Source organism: Anser brachyrhynchus, assembly GCF_964034855.1.
Source record: "Anser brachyrhynchus genome assembly, chromosome: 5".
NCBI lineage: Eukaryota > Metazoa > Chordata > Aves > Anseriformes > Anatidae > Anser > Anser brachyrhynchus.
In genome coordinates this window covers 13,825,162-13,841,580 of record NC_137699.1, presented here as the reverse complement: position 1 = coordinate 13,841,580, position 16,419 = coordinate 13,825,162, and the positions used below count along the sequence as shown (strand labels likewise).

The 16,419-nt window shown below is 52.1% G+C and overlaps 1 protein-coding gene across 3 annotated transcripts in view; it reads left to right on the top strand.

Annotated features, from left to right (window-relative positions):
• Positions 1 to 16,419, top strand: part of ACCS (1-aminocyclopropane-1-carboxylate synthase homolog (inactive)) — a 70,227-nt gene that overhangs the window by 8,251 nt on the left and 45,557 nt on the right. For 2 of the 3 annotated variants that reach the window (XM_080594577.1, XM_080594576.1), the window contains exons 3-5: positions 8,278 to 8,418; positions 13,518 to 13,815; positions 15,804 to 15,928. The gene's annotated coding sequence lies outside the window, so the exon portion shown is untranslated. The remainder of the gene's footprint in view (positions 1 to 8,277; positions 8,419 to 13,517; positions 13,816 to 15,803; positions 15,929 to 16,419) is intronic. The other variant, XM_080594575.1, reaches the window with a different exon arrangement.

Below are 16,419 nucleotides of genomic sequence, written 5' to 3'. Positions count from 1 at the left end.
CTGACAGCCTGCTCCCACGGCACGTCCTCCCTCAGGGCACCCCTCGGGCAGATTACACTTCCCCATTACGAGGGATTACCCCCTAGGGATTTGCAGCCTCCAGCTAACACTCCTGGGGGTAGACCCTTGGGGGGTGGGAGCTTTTCCTAAGCCTGTCCTTACAGCTGGCGAAGTGGCTCCTGATGAACAGCATCCCGCTGGCTTCCCCGGGGGCCGTGAGGGCTGGCCCAGAGGCAGGAGGGGAAGGTGGTGGCGATGGGGGCACCCCGTGGGGTGCGTCTGCACCCACCTGAGTGCAGGCGGGCTGCCCGAGGAGCACGGCTGAAGCCTGGCTCTGGCTTAAAGCTGAGGAAAACCATCAGGGAGGAGGAGGAGGGTGCACTCAGCGGCTCTGGGCTCTGCCCCCCCGCTGCCCAGGAGGCGTTTAAGCCCTGCATGGCTCTGCGAGCCACCTCGGCTCCCCTTGCTGCCGGAGCCCAGCGGCTGCTCGCTGTGCGGGCACAGCCCCGCGCACCGCCTGCCCGCAAGGCGCCGCGGCCTCGCCTCCGGGACAGCTGCCAGCCGGCAAGCCAGGTGCTGTCCGAAGTGATCGGCTTCCAGCGGCTGGGCTACGTTGTTGTCAGTGAATTCTCCTAAAGCTGTTACAGCTCTGGGAGCTTTGGTTTTGCAAAAGGGTTTGAAGCATCTCTGGGAACGCTACAGCCGTCTGCCTAAGCGTTGCGTAAGGTACGCGGAGTGCTAATGAGCTCTGTGAGGTTGCACAGCATCCTCCCCGTACTGCAGGCTCGGTCTGCTTTTCGGTCGTGCTTTGCTTCCACCCCTGGTACAAGTCCCAGAGGTGCAGGCGCTGCCTGGTCCCCTCAGGAGGCTGTGAGCACGCCGCCCTCTGCCCCCGTCCAGCAGCGGGGCTCGCAGCAGGCGTCAGCCACTGCCCGCCTCCATCGGGCACCGGGGCCTCGGGCTCCAGCTTCCCTGGGGTGCCCTGCTCACTTTTCTCTTTCAAGACACAAACCCAAGCTGTGCTGGATGTTAACGCAGAGGATAAAGAGGGTTCGAGAATCTGTTGTAGCACAATATTTGAGAAAAAAAGACGTATCCCATTGGAGAGGCTGAGTAAACAAGTTTCTCTCCAACAGTTCTTTGTTAACATTTTTCTGCTCCCTCTCGAAGCGACCGACATGCACATGGGAGATGCCAGTGCTAAAGACAGGCTATCGTTTATCTTCCCAGCTGTTACGAGCTAGGCAAAAGGGTGAAAACGTAGGGTGTTTTACCTCTGTCCTGGAGAGGCCATACTGCACGCAGGTAGAAAAGCAAACCTTGTGCCAGGCCTCCTTTACTCATTTTGAAGGTTTCTATTGCAATGCTTTTTAGCATCATGGATATCTGTCCTGTAAGGATTAAAAAACAAAAAAACAGAAGCTACAACAAACCTTATTAAATTCACTTCACTGGGGCTAATGACTGTATCAGAGGCTTTTGAGTCTGTCACCCACTACCCAGGCTTGAGACGTGGGCTGTACATTTCCCTTCAGCGGTTCACAGCTTAAAAATCATCCAGCAGATGCCACTTGTGGTGATGCTCAGGATGGCAGCGAGTAGGCACGAGCATCCTACGTCTGCAGGGAGGGGCTGGGAGCCAAACTGGTGGAAAAGCAGGATGGGGCTTGGGGTGGAGGGCAGATTGGGCAGAACAGGCAGGGCTGGAGGGAGCCCAGGGGACAAATCCTCTGATTCACAGGAAATTGCATGGCAGAAGTTGTTTTTAATGTGACCCGATTTTACTCTCAGATTGCTGCACGCGTAAATCATCCTGTCCCGAGGAGCACCCAGCGGGGTGAGTAAAAGCTGTTCTCTGGATAGGCTGAATGGTGCAGTGCTATTGCTCCTGTGGCATCACAGAAGGGAAAAATGTCCTCTCTGTGCACCTTATGGATCTCATTTCCTGTTGGTTTTTTTTTTTTTTTGGTTGTGGTGGTGGTTTGTTTAATTCTGTGAATCCACAAAAACCTTTTGGGGAAATATTCGGGCTGGAAAAGACCTCTAAGATCATCTAGTCCAACCCTTAACCTAGTACTGACAAGTCCACCACTAAACCATGCTGTAAGTTCTACATTTACACCTTTCTTGAAGACGAAACCACCAGGGATGGTGACTCAACCACTTCCCTGGGCAGCCTGTTCCGATACTACACTACTCTTTCAGTAAAGACATTTCTCCTAATGGCCAACCTAAACCTCCCCTGGTAAAACTTGAGGCCATTTCCCCTAGTCTTATCACTTGGTGCTTGGGAGAAGAGCCTGATCCCCACCTCACTACGACATCCTGTAAGGCAATTGTAAAGTACGGTGAGGTCTCTTCTCCAAGCTAAACAGCCCCAGCTCTCTCAGCCGCTCCTCACAGGACGTGTTCCCCAAGACTTGTTCTCTTTTAGTTATATTTGACTCAGCAAATTCAGGGAGGATTTCTGGCTGCTGTCGAATGTCCACCTCATGTGGCTGAGGATCCAGGTGGCCGAGGAGGAAACCCCTGGCTGTGGGCAGCATTGCTGCCGTCGGGTGGCTTCTCCCACCTCTGGGCTCCCAGTGTCTCACCAGGGACACCCCAGGCTGGGGCTGCTTCCAGGAGCGAGCAGAGGACATGGAGCAGAGAGGGCCCCGACAGCTTTTGGGGATGCAAAAGAGTGCAAGCTGTGCAGAGCACTTCAGCGAGCCTGGCTCCAAACTTCAGGACTATTTTGTAAGTATGTTGTAACCTGAGGAGAAAATACTCACAGGGCCAGTAAAAGCTCGTGCAAGGCCAGCTCACCTTCTGCAGCAGGAGGTGGTTGCACAGTACGGTGGGTTCAGCACCTCAGCCCTGCAGCCAGCAAGCAGTCTGGGATCTTTCACTTTCCACCTCTGCAGCTTAACGAGCTTCCACTTAATTAATTCCCAAGCAGCATTGCATCGCATCGCATCGCACCGCATCGCACCGCCCGGTCTGGAGGGAGTGCTGCTGTACCACGAGCATAGAGGAAAGCACCTGCAGGTATTTAATTGGCAGAGCAATTAGCGTAACTGGTGCCAGGGGACGAGGGACCATGCCTCAAAGCTGTGTAACCAGTAACTGCGGTGGCAGAGTCACATAACCGCTTCTGGAGCACCAGCCTGAAGGCTATGAAACGTGTGAACTGGGTCATCATGCGCTTAGGCGCACCGTGTGAGCGAACGTGCTGTAAATAGCAGGGGGTCAGCTCCTGATTTTGGCTGTGCTCGTGTGAGGCTGGCTTTGGTCCGGCCGTGCCCCGGCGCTGTCCCCCAGGAACTCGGGCTATGTGCTGATGTTCCTGAGCACGTGCACGGACCGGCACGAAGCGTCCGAGCCCGTGCTCCGCGGCGCCCAGCGCGCTCCTGGGCTCTGCACAGCCCTGCAGAGCCCTGACCTGGGGCTGGTGGCTGGAGGTGGGCAGCGGGGAGCTGGGGTCCCCACCAGAAGACTTGCTTGCTTTGAAACCCAGGCGAGGTCCGCTTGGGTCCGATTTCAAACAAAACAAGATCCGCCGCGATAATTTACGACTCTGTCGCGAACAGGGATTCTTTGTTTGGAAGCATTTGCATCGAGGAGGTTGAAGTTATTTATTAGGAGCTGGTGAAGGGGAAGTTTTCTTCCTCGGCTTGATTTAAGACCCTGTTGTTGTGGAAGATTTTCTTCCCTCTGCCTGTGAAGAAAATGACCTTTCTTGGGCAGGAGGGACGGGGCCTGGCGAAAAGGCAGGGAGGGAGGGAGGGAACACAGCCCGCCTGTGAAACAGCTCTTGGCTAGCACAGAGCTGCATGAAAGATGTTTATGTGCTTGTTACTTTTAATCCCGGCTTCTGGCAAGTCTGTGTTTTCCCTTTGAGAAATATCTGGAGGTCCTGCCCTTGATCGTTAAAGACCCATTTCAGGCTCTTTTCGCAGCAGCCTCCGATGGCTGAGGGAGCTCGGGCGCTGCTCCCCCAGCCTCTCAGGGGAAACCCAGCGAGGCAGCACGGCTTTCTCGCTGTTCCTTGAGTGACACGGTGTAGGAAAGGTAGCGTTGAGCTCACGCTTTCTCTTAAACAACTGCTGCCGAGCTGAGCTGGTCACGTTTCAGCTGCGTATTGGCAGCACCAACGTGGCTGGCGTGTTTTGGCTGGGGATAGGTGTTTCAGCCAGGGACGTGTGTTTTGGCTAGGGACGTGTGTTTTGGCTGGGGACATGTGCCAGCGGTTCCAGTGGGGCACAGGGTGACAGCACAGGGACCCGCATGGCTTGCAGGTGCTCTCAAAGGGGCAGAAACAGGGAAGGATGTGGCTCAGTGCCTTCACTGATGGTAGACAGGGCAGGGCTGCAGGGGATGGAGCTGCTGGAGCAGCACCATCGGCACGGGGAGAGGCAGGAGGGGAAGGGAGAAGGGAATAACTTGAAAACAGCCATCCTCAGGGCGAAGGGAGGCACACGGCACAGCCTGCATTCGGTCACCTTCCACCAGGAGCACGCCTGAGGTCAGGCACCCCTGGGATCCAACCAAACGAGGTGAAATGCTGCCCGCTTATCCTAGTTAAGAAACCTATCGATGTTTTTCTGTGACATATCTGTTTGTTTCCCAAAATGACTGTTAGACTTATCAAGCAGCTCCTCCTCTTCCCAGAAGATCGGCCCAAAATAACCAATCCACCAGTTTTAGGGGTTTAGTTATTTGTTTTATGACTATGTCTATATGTGCATGTTTACTCCTGGGTGAAGAGTCCCTGTGTATTTTTATTGTGGAGACAAGCGGGCAGAGCAGGGAAATGGCAGGATTGCCCAGATTTCTGCTTAGTTTTAGATGCAGGATTAGCTTTAGGATTTCAGGCTGGGGAGGCTGATGAACAGTATTTACTCTTTGCTGAGCTTGCATGTGGCCTTCTCAGGGGTCCTATTCCCAAGCTCAGGGACCAGAGCCTGGTGGCTCACCTCTATGCAGGGACCCCCTGGCGCTTCCACACTCGGAAAGGGCTTATTCTGCCAGCACAGATGGGAGTCTGGACCTGGGAGGAAGGGGGGCTTCACATGAGGGAACACTCAAATTTCCTGGCTTTCTAGGGTGAAACTTCCTCCCTCCATCCTCTACTGTAAAGAAGTAGCTTCAAAGATGAAAATTAAAAGGAAAAGAGTAAAAAAGGCTTGCAGATATCCAGACTCTGGATATGAGGAGTCTATGATAAATTTAACCACCAGAGAGACTTTTCAAAATGAATAAAAATAGCTAACATAGTTAAATAGTAGATAGAATATTATTGGAAGTAAAATATATCCTGCAAAAAAAAGCATAAATCATGTCCAAAGAGGCAAAACTGGAGGCATCATAAATGCTGGGATGCTAAATGTGAAATCATAATAAGACATGCTTAAAAAAGATTTTGAAGAATGGCTTGTAAAAGGCTAGAAACTTCTTCTGATATGAACTTTTCCAAACACATAGAAAGAAAAGCTGACTAGAAAGTCTTTGGCTGTCCTTCTGAATGGGGATGAGAATGAACCATCCAGGAGGATAAGGTGGTATCAGGAAAACTAAGTGCATTCTACATGACCCTATAACTATGTATATTTGATTATACATTCAACACAAACTACTCTAAAATAGCAGTTATTATTGGTAGTGAAAGAGATGCTGGAGTCATTGTGGATAGTTTCACGTCGGTTTGCTTCTCAGCAAGGATTAAGAGGTGGGAATGTTGAGCATTATTAGGGAAGAAACCAAGAGCAAAACAATTCAGATCTTAACCTGTCAGCAATCTAAAACCACAGTGCTCTGGTATCTTGAATTATCTGTGTAGGTCGAGTTATTTCCCAAAAAAGTATTTCAAAAAAAGTATATATAAAACTACCTGTTGCAGGATGGAGATGCAATAGTGTAGGACCATCCAGTTCAGAAAATCAAATGAGAACAGGGGAGAGATGCAGGACCTCGTGAACACTTTGAGAGATCGGTGAGGAACTTGTTATTACTTTCTGACAATACAAGAGCTGAAGCACCATACGAGCTATCAGACAGCAGGTTTAGGACAAACAAGAGGAAATATTTTTATTGCACAATAAATAACAGAAGCACACAATTCCCTGCCAAAGGATGCTGTGGATGTGGCCTGCTCAGAAAGCAGCCCGGCAGATTGCTCGCAGGGAGGTTTGTGTGGATCTGCCATCCTGCAGTCCTGTGGGGACAGGGACAGGGATGGGGACAGGCTCCCCAGCAGCCAGGCGGGTGCTCCTGGGTGATGTGCAGGTTCTGCCCTGCAGCAGCCTGCCGCTGCACTACAAGGCAAAGTCTGTCCGTCTGTCTGTCCTGTCCGCGAGCCCTGCCTGCGCCCTGTCTGGGCAGAGCACTCAGTGCGTGGGTTTGTGTGTGTGCTGGCTGGTCTGGGTGCTTGTAAGAGACTGGAAATTCAGCTTTATAAGCACAAAGTAGAGATTTCGCTCCTCGTCCGTCCTTCCATGTCTGTGTCCCTATGGATGTGTGCTTTATCTCCTGCCCTCTGCTTAATTCATGCATAAACACATGAAGGCTGATCTTGAAGCGAGCACCAGCGCTGCCTCCAGAACATAGCTAAATAAAGCAGGAGAAGTCGGGTGCTGGCATATGAGTCCTTTCCAAATGTCATGTTGGTCCTGCTAGAGGAAATGGTTACAGGCTGGAGGGTTAGCGTTTCAGGGGGCACGGTTACAAAAATAAAATGAGTGCCTAAACAAAAATAATTTGGCCAAATTTTGCAATGACTAAATAACTCCACTCAGTTAATGGAATTATACCGAGCGAGGGATAAATCACCACAGACTTTGGCTCTGGGTCCACTGCTGGAACCCAGACAATAATAACAGGTAGACCGGGATTGTGCGTGAAAAGCCGGGATTGTGCTTTTTTTCCCCGCTGTTACCAAATGTGCAGTGCCTATTTCTGTTGAGTACGTTTGGAGCTCACGTAGGACGAACGGGAAGCTCCTGACACGGTGCGATGCCCCCGCTTCCCACACAAATAAGCACACGCACGTCTGCAAGTTCTTGGCCGAGCCCCGCGGCCGGGCTGGATGCAGCCCACGGGGCTCTGGAGGCCTGCTGGTGTTGCTGGATGCCTTGGCCCCAACAGGGGTCTTGCTGCAGGCTTTCCAGCCTCAGCCGTGCCCTTGGTGCTGGCTGAGTTAGCCTCCTACGTTGTTAGTGCTCCTGTCAGGGCCCACAGGTTTAAAAAACAGCGGGGCCATGCTGCGGCCACCTGCTCCTCCTCCCCCTGGGGCAGAGGGGTTGTCCCCCTGCAGGCCCCTCCTGGCCTGGCTCAGTTTGTTTCCAGATTGTTCCATCCTCGGCAGGAGGAGGTATTTTTTAAATACAGCGTGCTTTTCTGTCTGTGTCCGCCACCAAGGACCAGCCCTTGGGCTGGTGTCTGTGCTCTGACAGAGAGCGGTGCTGCATGTCACGGCCTGGCCTGCACTACGTGCACGGGGTACGGTGACACCAGGGGTACGGTGACACCAGGGGTATGGTGACACCAGGGGTACGGTGACAACAAGGGTGCAGACACCGGAGCTGGAGGCCTCCAGCACACGTGAGGAGGGGGCTGCAGCCTGTGCAGGGGGGCGGTGGGTCAGGGCCACCTTGAGACCAGGGCTGCTGCACACGGAAAGCTGCCACTTTGGGCCGTGCTCCTGAAAATATGGTTGAGGTGATGCTTAGCTCAGCCTTCCCCAAGCACGTTTTTGTTTGCGAAGCTGTTGGTTGGTGTTCCCGGCTGAACAAAACCGGCAGAGATCCCCACCGCAGTGCACTCCATCCGTCACACCCTGTTCTGCTCCTCCTTGCTGTCGTCCCAAAGTGAACAGGCTTCAGAGAGAGCCATAACTCTACTTAATGCTTGCACTGCCTGCCCCAGTCTTTCTTGCACTTACAAACCTGATTTACAGCACGCAGCCTGCTTGCCTCTATGAGCCCAGCAGATTCACATTTTCCATTTTGCTATCTCTCCTTTGGCCTGATGCAAGCTCAAGTGGGACAGCGTGTCAGACCTGGCCTCCTCCTCAGCAGCTTGTCAAAACAAGTGTGATTTTCACCATCTCCCTCTGCTTGCTGGTAGAGCAGGTCCAAAAGCAGACCTCGCAGCTGCGTCCCGCTCACAGTGCTTGTCCAGCAGCTGCCCCAGCATCTGATGGGGTGGGAGCACCACATGGGCTGTCTGGGTGAGGAGCCACCAAGCTCCCAGCAAGGGCAAAAATCACATTTTGAAATTTTGGGTTTCTTTTGCCAGGAGGGGATCACTTCTGCCTCTTTTCCTGTCGAACTCCAGAAGCTGCCGCTGATTTCAGCCAGACACCGGCGGGCGAGCACGAAAGCAGAGGGACGGGAGGAGGCGTGTGGTGCCGCACATCAGCGGAGGCAGCTGCCAGAGGTGACCTTTTAAATTGCTGCCATAAAACCTGTTCAAGTGCCCCTGTCAGAGTCTTCAGACTTTTTATATGCATTGCTAAGACCTTTTATTTAATGCTGTTATGCTAAGGAAGTGGTAGGGCCCCTTGTTGCGGGCAGGAGGACCAAGGACCTGACAGCGTGTGAGCAGGGGAGCCTGTGAGCGCCATCACCCCCCACCGTGCCCCATCCCTGCCTGCCCACAGGGATGCTGTAGCCTGGTCACCACCCAGGAGAAGCTCTGCCCTCTGTGTCTTGCTCACCTAGCACCGTCAGCACAGTCCCAGCCCCAGCTGCTCCCACCACGCCATCTCTCTTCTGAGCACCTCCAGCCAGCAGACCCAGAGCCCCATGTCCTGGCCGTGGCCCTGAAGCCGGGCGTGCTGCTGGGTGGCTTTGCTGCTGGAGCTGGGTCAGCTGGCCCATGCCGCAGAGAGAGCTGCCAGCTCTGCACAGAGCCTCCTTTTAGGCTGGGACCTCTGCAGCCAGAGCCGGCTGCGGAGGAAAATGATGCGCCAAGGCTTGCCCCAACCTCACGCGGTGCCGCGTGCTGCCTGGAGGTGTGCACTTGGGGTTCTGTGTGCAACACACGGGTGTGCTGTCCTCAAAGCTGAAAACCATATTAACAATAGCACAGATAGCCCTCAAACGAGGAGTTTTGGTGTTGCTGTAAAGGTGTGTGGTGGGGTACTGGCTCTGCCCGAGGAGGCTGAGGCAGGGGCAGGACCTCTGCCTGTTCCCAGAGCCTCTGGCACAGCAGGGCTGTGAGCCCCAGCGTGCAGGTGGCTGCCAGCAGCCATCCTGGTCCTGGAGGGAGACTGGAGAGGTGAGTAAATGCCTTTATGGCTCTTGAGCTGGAAAGTAAAGAGCAGGAAACCCAAAGGCATTGTTCTCAGCATAATCACCCCATGGCTGCTCTGCTCCCCTCCTGAGGAACAAAATCAGAGCAGAATTACCGTGCACTATTTTGGGATACTGACTGTTGGTGCTCAGATGTTTAAGGCTGAAGGGGCCAAGTGAGGTAAGTGTTATTCGTCCCTCAAAAACCTGAGCATTTTGAGAAGGTTTTTTGCTGGAGGGAGCACGATGGTATGATTTGTCCCATCAGGAAGGCTAAGGCAGGCAGAAAAAGCAGTGTCAGATTGGAGAACGGTGCATGTTAACCCCTTCCACGTGTCCCAGTGACCTGGCTGTGTTGTTCAGCAGCCAGCAGCTCTCCCTCATGTAGTGCTCCCTGGAGACCCATGCAGAAACCTGCAGCTCCTTGCAGGTCAGGTTCCACCAGAGGGGGATCCAAAAAGGCTTTTAGAGGAGGGATTTCTGCTTGAGGGCTACTGATAGGCACCGAGAAGAACATGCTCTTCATGCAGTGGGAACCCACATATCTTTGTGTCTTTAGCAATAAAGTCAAATACTAGTTTTGGAGGTGCACGGTGCAGCCAGGGCAGTGCATGGCAGATCTAAGGCTTGGCTTTAGTTCTGCCATGATGGGTTTTTCCAGTTTTTGCAAGAGCCTCCCATCCCTGCCTGCTGTGCCTGCTGTCCCAAGGGCTGCGTGCCAGCCATGGCAGTGTGCGCCCGTGATGCGCTTGGTGTCCTCCTGTGGTGGAAAAACCTGGGGTATCAGGCTGGGGCTGGATGTGACGTCTTCCAGGAGTCTGCTTCGGGGCTTTTCCCCTGGGTAGGAAGCCAAGGCAGGGGGAGTTAATTCGGAGGTGTCAGAGGCCAGCTGTGGGGAATTGACACTGATGTGCACTGTGCCCATCCGAGCCATCCCGCACCTCGCTGCATGCCTGTGGCACCTGGCTGGGGTTTCCGCAGCAGTGGCAGCAGTGTGCCCACCCGTGTGGGGTGGCAGAAGCTTTTGGCATGGCCCCGGGCCGTGTCACCTCTCAGGGTTACCGTGGTCCAGGGACAGCAGCTCTCTCTATCCCTGGCATGGGCCGCAGGGCTGTGCCAGAGCTGCACTGTGGGTGTGGGATGCTCCACTTGCTCAGCTCTGGGCAGGCTGATTAGTCATGGCATGGCCTCAGAGAGCAGGATCCCAGAGAGAGGTGGGTCTGGGAGCTGTTGTCCTGTAATTAGGTTCATTATTTACTTGTTATATAGCTATATTAATTTTATTTATGCATTTTTATATGTTTTCCTTTTAATTTTCATTATCCATTTTTCTGTTTAGGTTTCTGCTTAGGGCAGGCAACAGAGTTAGTCATGTCACTGCAGGATATTGAGTCTGTTGTACAGCTGGTGCTCAGAGGGCAAAGCTAAGGCTGAACATCCACCCCCAAGCCAGCACTTCCTATCTTGAAGGCCTAAATCCAAAAAAAGGACCCACTACATCTGTAGGAGCCTGTAACTCCTGTAACTTAAACTTAAACACTTTAAACTTATAGATTCTCAGCTCTCCATGGCAGCCAAGCTTCTGGTTGTCTCAGAGGGGCTGGCCCGACCTCCTGGCTGTCCTCCAGCTATGAGACCAGACAGTGGAAGTTTTACTCATTGGTCTCAGCCAACGGAGGGCTGTGGCACACCCCTTAGGGGCAATGTGATTTTGAGGGAAGGTGCAGGTCTTTGAGATTAGTGATCCTGCTGGCTTTTAAAACCAGAGCGTTATCCTGGTGTAACAGGATCAGGCATGTGGCTGACTTCTGCATAGAGAGCTCAGAGGCCAACTGAGAGGCCCCACTCCCCACTGAGAGCTGAGCCACGACTTCCAGGCTGTAAGAAACACGAATTACGTGCCAAAAAGCAGTTTTGAGACTAAACAAAAAATGCATTTTGGTTCCTTTTCCTTGTTTCCAGTTTCAGCCTGAATCCTCTTGAGTGCAACTGGGTCAATAGTCTCAAGCACTTTCTGTACACAGGAGGACTAAAACCACAGAGTGGCTGAGGCTGGCAGGGACCTCTGGTCCATCTGGTCCAGCCCTGCTCAAGCAGGACCATCAGGAGCAGGCTGCCCAGGGCCGTGTCCAGGCAGCTTTAGAAGATCCAAGGATGGAAACTCCACAACCTCTGGGCAACCCGTGCCTGTGCTCCCTTACCCACACAGCACAGAAGCGCTGCCTGGTGTTTACCTGGAACCTGTTGTGTTCCAGTTTGTGCCCATTGCCTCTTGTTCTGTCACTGGGCACCACGGAATAGAGCCTGGCTCCATCATTTTTGCATCCTCCCTTCAGGTATTTACACACATTGACGGGTCTTCTCTTTTCCAGGCTGAGCAGCCCCAGCTCTCATCCTCACCTGTAAGAGGTGCTCCCATCCCTTCGTCGTCTTGGTTGTCCTTACACCAGATTGCTCTCTAGTACACCCAGATCTCTCTCATACTGGGGGCCCAGGCCTGGACGCAGTACTCCAGGAGTGGCCTCACCAGTGCTGAGTGGAGCAGAAATGTGTTTTCTTCTCAGAGTAGAAGCTGAGAGTCTTGTGCAAAGCCAAAGGAGAGGATTTAAGGATAGTGATAAATGCATTTTGAGATACGATGATAAAATCCCAAGCAACACAGGGCTGGATGAAGTGCCAGCCTGCAGTGAGCGCTTTGAGGCAGCGGGACGAGAGGAAAGGGTTTGCTTTGGTGCAGCCCAGCTGCCAGCCATGAGCCAGAAGTTGCTCCTGGGGTCTGTGCCCTGCTGCCAGGTCAGGACCACCTCGATGAGACTTTGTGCTGCCGCTTCTGCCCGTTTCGGGGCTGCCTGGCTGCTGCACCGGGCAGTTTTGCTCTTTCAGCTCTTTGTCAGCATCGCAGGACGTCTTTGCCCATATGGTGCCTTGCAGCCAGCCAGCACACGTATAGACCTGGCTATATATAAACGAGCAGGGTCAGAGCTCTATTTTTAGCCTCTCTCAGAACATTCCCCTTGCTATGCATTTCTTGCCACCGACTCCTCGCCCTGTCTCCTTGCTGCGGAAGCCCTCTGAGGTGAGACCTGCCAGCTGCACGGGGACAGGCGGGGGCTGGCCTGCAGCGGGGACATTTCTGCAGAAGGTCGTCCTCCCGCTTCTGCCACTCGCTCTGTCCTCCAGTGACAGCGGTGTCCCTCGGGGATGCTTTGCCTTGAAGGGCTCTGGGCTGGTGCCCTGCCCAGTCCCATGCTCGCGGTACCTCACGGCACGGTAACGCAGCTCTGCCCCAGTCCCTGCCCCTGCAGGGCCGTGGTAAATCTCCTGCAACTTGGGGATGCTTTTATTTTATTTTTTTTACTGTCTTGGCTCCTGGAAGCCTCTGGTCTGGCAAGGACCTCTGCTTTTTGCTTCTGTAACACTTTCCACGCTTCCTGTCTATGGAAAGAAAAAGCTTGGAAATGGGATTTCAGCATTCTCTGTAGACTGGGAAAAGAGAGGGGAAATGCATCTACTATTACAAGCTATTCATGACTTTCTAACAACCTCATATCTGAGGGAGGCATTTGGGAGCACAGGGGCCCCACTGGAGGAGAGGCACCGTAGCTCTTTTCTCACGGTGATGGCTGATGGTCTGAGGGCTGGGGGGAACAGAGTGTTTGTGTCTGTTGAAGGTGAGGTGGGTATTTGTAGGTGCCTTTTTTTTTCCTAATGCGTGATAATCTTGTCCTTGAGAAGCATTTCCTAGAAGCTCCATCATGAAAATCATGTGCTACAATAGCAGTTCAGTTTGTTTGCCTATTGCCAGTGTTCTTATTTACCCAGCTAATTTTTGTGCCATCTGCAAGACCAAGTTTATTACTGCTGATGTTAAACCTCAGTGTCACATTCTTTGAGCCAAAGAGTAAGGGGGAGCAGCAGCTTGTGCTGTCCCCCAGGAGCAGAAGATGCGTGCAGAAATCACACAGCCCCAGTAGATTCACAGCCGTGGCAGCTGGAGCAGGTTCTTAGGACATCTGATGCAGGAAGCACCGTTTGTTGGATGAAAAATTGTTTGGTTACGGCCCCTTTGGATGACACACCTCAGCATACCATCAATGTTTGATGATGGGTTTCAAACAGTTTTTGAAACAACTTTTTATATCTACCCATTTTACGAACCGCGCCCTTCCAGAAGTTTATTTCAGTTAACTGAAAAGCAATGGAAAACCAACCACATTTTGTACTTCTTGTTCTTTATACCAGGGTTATGGTGGGTATCCAAGCAGGGAGTCTGGATGTGACATCTGCAGTTCGTCTGTGCTGTGATCCCCTGGACTTCGAGTACCTGTGTGGCAATATGGCACTTTAGCACGCACCTGCCTGTGCCCATCCTTTAAAAAAAGAAGATTTCAAGTCAGAAGGCCCTTTTGGAAGGATTGCAGTACATCAGTCAGTGGAGCAAACAAGCATGAACTCCAGCGCAGAGATCCACAAGCTGCAGATTTATGTCAGAAGGAGGACTGTGCACAGGATCATTTCAGAAAACATTTGTCAGAGAAAGGTGAGGATTATGATGATGTGTGAAATGAACACCTACTACATTGCAAGTTCCTTACAGTAACGCATGATGCTTTCAAGGGAAAATATTGCACGTTTCTTTGTGATTCGTTAAATCCACAGGTATACGTTGTTAATTCCTTATTTGTAATACGAATCTCTTTTTGACCAATGAATGTGTAAAGCAGAAGTCTTGCGGTGCAAAAATGTAAGTACGTGGAGGTGCAAGGTATGGCGGGTCACAGGAGGCTGTGGCTATGAAGTGCTACTAACCTTCCCACCTTTGGAGCAGCGTTAGTACTAGCAATACCTGAAATTCTGGGACTGCCCCGGGACAGGCTGCAGGAGGACAGGTTTTCCACTTCCCAGCTACACTGAAGTCCTGGTAAGTAGCACGCCTGCTCGGTAGGTGTGGTGTGGTTCCCCACAGCGAAGTGCTGCCTCCGAACCCACCTGCCACCCGAAGCAGACGGAGCAAGGAAGGGAAAGGGGACGAAGAGCTGGAGGAGCCTCGAGTCTGAATTTTGGCCAGGGCCTGTTTGCTGCTCCCATTGACAGTGCCCCAAGTGCTAATTATAGTCACCTCGTTCTGCTTTGGTCAGGGCAAATGACGAAGTGGGGTGAAACCCAAAAATAAGCAGCCTTAGAATAGTTCTCTCCACCTCTTCCTTCTAATGGCATCACTAAACAAGACTGCTTGTTCCCCTTCAGACAAGCTCTCAGAGGTTATTTTAATCCATTTTTAGTTGCAAATAGCATTTATCAGAATAAGCATGGGCTGGTTGCCAGCTCCTTCAGATCTTTGACAGCCCAGAGGGGAAAGTCTCTGAAAAATAACTGACTGTGCTTCTACTGCATGTTCCCCTGCCCAGGAGATTTTGGGGACATAATAAGGAAACATTCATCTGATGGAGCAGAGCCCAGGAACCAGCGTGTTGCTTGCAGCCAGTGATTCCCCTGTCATCAACACTTGTTCCCAGGAACCAGAGCTCTTGTTCCTGTCACCAGTGTTGATGTTTTCAGATTCAATTTAGCAGTCATTAGGAGGCAAGAAGCAGGGCTGGGAAAAGGTTACAGAGCCACTCATTTCTGGGTCAGTGGTGAGAACGTGACCCTGGCTAGCTGTGCCCAAAAATCCTCGCTAACAGCCATCCCATGGCCGCTCGACGGTCTGCAGAGCCTTCACGATCTTTGCTGAGTTCACAGACTGTTCAAAGTGGTATTTTAGAAAATGCCCTATTGAACACTAATTGGCATTCCCAGGGAAGCACATGTGGAGCAGGCCATGAAGATTAAATTCCCACTTTCCCTGAAGCCATTTTGATAATGGGAAGCATCTGGGCAATTTGCCCTACTGCTCAGTCTCAGGCTCTGGGGCTGTAATCTTTCACCAGTACAAAATTAAAGCGTCTTAAGAATCATATGTGTGGTGGCCTACTGCCTGATGTCCACGGACAGGAGGTGACAGGCGAAGGAAAACAGCTGACAGGAGGATGGAGATAGCATGAGATATCCTGGTGCCTGATAGGGGTTGATGAAGGAGAAATTAAGGAAAATGTTGCTACGTTTGTGATGTCTTGCCGTCCTTCGCCATTTGTCAGAGTGACTCTGAAGACCACTTGATCTGGTCTTAACCTGTTGATATCTCAGTGTTCAAGACCAGGGCATCTGAAATTCAGGTCAGGAGGGCATGAGCAAGCTCTACACAGAAAGTCTGTTGGGCGTGTGATGTTTAAGGCGATTTTGGAGCCATGATCCTGGCCGAACAGCATAATAGTTAGAAATTCTTGGCTATGCTGAGGGAAATTGATGTACTCCACCAAGAATACGAAGGTAAAGTTAATATTTCTCTCTCAGCTGCCACCTGAGACCCAACTGCATGTTTTCCAATGTGCAAAATTCGCATGTTTTGCCAGTCAGGGTAAACACTTCAGGATGATAGGGGAAATGACATCATGCTGCTAAATTCTGCTTTCTTTGTGTCTTAAATAGGGTAAAGCCTGGTAGTAGCATAACTGACCAGATATGTTAACGTGTGGATGGAAACCAACCTGCAATTAGCCAGTCGTCTCCCTGTTGTCCCTGGCTGTGAGAGAGGAAAGGACACCTGGCTGGAGGTGAGCAGCTGGCATGTTTTTATTTATTACAAGTCCAAAGGCTGACTGGACCATATGCGTGCCTTGTGTTGACCTCGCATCGGTGTGCTGTCAGGGTCCTGTGACCTGGGCATTTCATTGCCTGAAAAACACCAGTAAACGTGTCTCACCCGTTGTGTGACAACCCCCCAACTCCAGCAGGGTGGTTACACTTTTCCGTGAAGCACTTTAAGATGTTTTTCTAAGGACCCAAGCAAAAGCTAAACGTCAGCCTCACCTCCCAGCCCCTGTCAGCTCTGCTTCACTCTTTGTTTCCACGGACATATCTTTGGCTGTCGAGTGGGAAGCCTTTAGGCTTGGCTGCGGGAAGAGCACAGGCTGACTCACAGCGGGGTGCTCCTGCCCGCTGCCTGAACACCGATTCATTTAGCGTGGAGCTGGAAGGGCTTTGCTCTGCCAAATGGCACCGCGCTCGCTTTCCCTGCCCCTGCTCCCCCAGTTATCTCTAGTTG